The 4,270-nt window shown below is 40.0% G+C and overlaps 1 long non-coding RNA gene across 1 annotated transcript in view; it reads right to left on the minus strand.

Moving 5' to 3' along the window:
* Nucleotides 1-235: 235 nt before the first annotated feature.
* Nucleotides 236-4,270, minus strand: part of LOC107835158 (uncharacterized) — a 15,220-nt gene continuing 11,185 nt past the window's right edge. Inside the window, exons 2-3 of the long non-coding RNA XR_001660987.1 lie at nucleotides 2,392-2,397; nucleotides 236-318 (exon numbers count right to left, since the gene is read on the minus strand). This is a non-coding gene — a long non-coding RNA (uncharacterized LOC107835158). The remainder of the gene's footprint in view (nucleotides 319-2,391; nucleotides 2,398-4,270) is intronic.

The following is a 4,270-nucleotide window of genomic DNA, read 5'->3' on the forward strand; positions in this document are numbered from 1 at the left end:
TTGTGAGCTTTATTATTAAATTGAATATAATTTCAGATCTCTGTATAACTTTTCTTCAGGTTAACTTAGAAAGTGAGCTATTATTGCTATTATTGCTACAAGTTAGTTTTCTAAACTACAAAGAAGTAACTGCTAGGGATGCTCAAATATGAAAAATTGGACTGATATTGATATCTGATATAGTAACACTGGTGTTATGCCAGATTTACCAATATTTTATTTTACCATTTTTTAAATCTGATTACTCGATTAATGGTAAGAATAATCAATAGTTTACTCGATTATTAATATATTCGTTTACAACAGCCCTATTTGCAACTCAAGTTCAAGTTGCAAACTCGATGTCATGATCCGTGTATTTATTTTAAGGTTTTTCTGTGTTCAGTTTCTGTCCTAAGTCTGTTTCTGCGTCTTCCCCGTTGATTGCTTCCCAGGTGTGGCTCATTCCTTGATTACCCTCCCTGTGTATTTAGTCCCACCTGTTGTCTTTGTCTTTTGTCGAATCCTCGTCGTACGTCATACCTCGTCTGTTCCTCGTCCGTTGTAGTTTTCAGTTCACTTTCTCAGTAGAACTGTTAGTCCTGATTTTCTGATTATTTCGTCGTCACAGTAGAACTGCTTAAGTCCTGTGTCGGCGTTGGCTCTGTTGCTCTGTCTATTGCTGCCAGTGTTAGCTTTATTTTCCGCTCACTGTGCTGCCTACTTGTTTTGTCTGTTCAAGCTGCTACCTTCATTAAATTCATCATCATTATCATCTTCATCTGGGTCCCTGCGTTCTATCTCACCACCACCAACCACGCCTCCTGACACTCGAGTCCCTGTCTCTGTCCTGAGGTTGAGTTATTAGAAACAGCAGTCTATTAACCCAAGATATCCCATGTTCAATTTCTATTCCCCACACTACTTCTAGTCTTCTAATGTGGGACTCTAATGTACAACATTACACAGGGCTTACAGTTCACAAGAGAGACATGAGAGAGGGGCCGGGCTTCCTCTTAATTCCCTGTCTAATTACTCGTCCCAACTCACCCCGGGTCAAAGACCCTGTAGGTCCCACTCTAATCCATCTCCTCGGCCCACTTCAAAAGGCGCTGATTACAGGGAGGAGAAAAATGAAGAAAGACGAAGACTATTCAGTCTTCGTCTTTCTTCATTTTTCTCCTGCCTCTCTCATTCGAGAGACAAGGCAGGATAGAAAAGACGACGAGATAAAAAGGAGAAAGGGAGGGGTAAGAAGGTGGACCAAGCCAGAACACAAACACATCTCGTCTGCCTCTACGCAGTCTGGCTTGTATGGTCCGTATAGATCCCCCCCTTTCGATTGTTTTTGCCTATGGCTCAGCACCAGAGGGGTCTGTTTACATGTTCTGCAGCTGAAGCACACTCATCTTTTGGTTTTTACTTACAAGTAAAAACCAAAAGATCTCTGTGTCACATAAACAGCAGGCTGATTCTCAGAGTGGCAATAAAATCTAGCAAACAAAAGGCAGCACAATGGCAGCACTGTTTCAGTGAACATGTGCGATTTTTCTTTTTTCCATTTTTCCACCGAGACCACATGGACTCTCTATTACACAATTTGTGAGGCAAATTCTTTTACAGGAGATAAGAGAACCATGTGCAAGAACATTGGTTTCCAGAACAGCAGACTGCTGTTATCTTAACCCCAAGACCAGTACGTCCAGTGCAATCTGTCCGTCCAACTGGGGTTTACTTTAATATTCAAAAGACAAGCCAACAGTTTGACAATCTGTAGAGTAACTATCAACTCTTTCTTCCCAACAGATGTGGTATACGTTTCCTGCCTCTTCATAAACCCATCGCCTCCAACGTGCCTGAGGTTTTCTTTTTCAAAGGGGAATAGTAAGTGAATCCTGACAGCATGCTATTCGTCAGCTCAATGATTCTCTAAGTACTCTAATATATGCTGTCTTACGCCCACAAATGGAGGGTCTAAAGGCTGAAGAAGTTGTAAAGAGCAATTTCAAAGTCAGAGATCGAAGACGAGTCAAGGGAGAAAACAGATGAAGGGAATAAATGGCAGAGGATGGACTTAAAAGCCTCAGGGCTGGTAGGCTGACTCTTTGGTCGGCTGTTTGTCTTTCTCCGTTCCATGGATGATCTGGGCCTGGAATGAGGCCGCCCACTGGCTAGACTTGTCTGTCTACAGGTTTAAATTTAGGACGGATCAGGCGCCTAGACTGGCTTTGCTGACCGCCTTATTGTTGTCTTACTCTTACCTCTCACAGAGGAGGAAACTGGCCACCCAAAAAGTGGTTGAGTCATGATGCATGCACAGGCTTAGAAATTAAGAGGCCCATTCATATCTGGTAAAACTGCAAGTACAGTGTCTTGGACAAAAACATTTCCACATTTAGTCACATTACATACCACAAACTTTATTGAATTCATTCGGGATTTCATGTGATAGACCAACACAAAGTAGAGCTTATTGTGAAGTGGATGGGAAATATGTGGTATTTTACAGCCTGCCTGAGGGAAAACTTTACATAACATTTATTAAAGTCAATTGGAGTATGTCTCGATATGCATATTCTCACCTTGATTTTTTAAAAATTAGTGCCTAAAGGATCTTGATGCACAATTTAGCAAACATCATGCTAAACTGTGCATGATGTTTACATTTGTTTTACTGTTGACCTATGGGAGCAGAAATAAACTTTAATATCTTTAACAAACACAATTTAAATGCAATTATTATGTGGTGTTTATTGATAAAACTTTATTATTGTAGCTCTTGTCTTAAAGGAGTTTATTGAACAAATAGTAAGCTGATCTTTGTGAAATTTAATCAGCCATATTTGTGATTTGGTACTTTAACTATAGTTAAATTCAGTTGCTGAAATATAACCCATTGACAGAAAACAATTTAAAGAACTTCTATAAGTTTTTAATCTATTATTAATAGATTATATTATTATATATAATCTAGTATTTATTGTGATTTATTGTGATGACATTACTGTCATCACAATAAATACCAGAGAATATTGTGATAAACTCGACAATAACAGTCCATATTACCTGACTGCTGAATAAAAAGACACTTTTCAGATTTTTTTATTAAATTCACCACCGTGCACTACTTTTACTTTTCATCAATTAAATATAATCCTAACCGAGTAGAAGCCAGGCCCTTGTTCTACTCTTGTCCTATACTTTGTCCATACGTAATGAATGTTGAAGGGAGTTGGACTTTGTGCTACAAAGTTTACTAGAAATTACACTGTGCTGTGCACAACCATTGAAAATTAGACTTTAGCCAAACCCTGTGGTTAGTAGGGCCACAGGGAGAAACCAAATGTAGAATGTGCACAAGCGGTTCCTTCGTCAGTTTGACAGATAAAATAAAAAACAGTAAAGAGCTTTGCCATTGTCCAGCAAACAGTTTGCTCTCCTTTGTTTTCAGCAGTGTGCAAACAGCAGCCCAAGTAGGTAATGATCATCAGCGCCTCTGATGTGGAAAGTCTGACTGGCATTCAATCAGCAAATAATGCTTAATTGCGGTAGTGGGAGTGTTGAGGGCTTCTTCATGTCTCCTTCCATCAAAGAGCAGCAAGCCCTAAGTTTCTGTTTACCAGCGACTACTCACTTCCCCCCTGCCGCCCCACTTGTTGTGCCGCGTTCTATCTTTTTCTGTAATTGTGCCTTATTTCGTCTGGCGTGATAAGGGAATAATGACACGAAGAGGGTGATGCCGCCTGTTGTGTAAACATTTGAATACTATTTCTGATGGTGTGGTATCTCTGCAGTTTTCTCTCTATGTCTAATAGATGTCTATGTGTCCATTTGCTTTCGGGGGGAGGTGAGGGCGTCCGAGAGGAGACAAGCATCAACCTTTTTCAACAGCCAATGAGGAAATAACACAGTGTGGAGTAAATGCAGCTGTTTCGCCGCAGCCGCAGATTAAAGAGGGACTGGGGGGGCTTTTAATTGAATGTGAATGCACAAACTTTTAATTTGGCCTTGGTCTCACACACACGCTCACACACACACTCACAAGTAGGCAGGGGTGGAAGTAGTTTTAAATTAAAAAAAAAAAAATTGAAAGATATTTACCATGTTTGATGATTGTTGTAAATGACGTATACTAACAAAGAACGAGATAATTAGTCCAAGTTTGTTGTTTATTGAACGTTCAGAAATTACAGCGGCTGTGATGCGCCACAGCAAAGGTAAACAAAGGTAAAACAACCTGAACAGGTGATCAACTCTAAACCACTCGCATCTTTTTACTCTCCGTCTCTCT

The sequence above is a fragment of the Poecilia formosa genome, unplaced genomic scaffold (genome assembly GCF_000485575.1).
Source record: "Poecilia formosa unplaced genomic scaffold, Poecilia_formosa-5.1.2 Scaffold1104, whole genome shotgun sequence".
NCBI classification, from domain to species: domain Eukaryota; kingdom Metazoa; phylum Chordata; class Actinopteri; order Cyprinodontiformes; family Poeciliidae; genus Poecilia; species Poecilia formosa.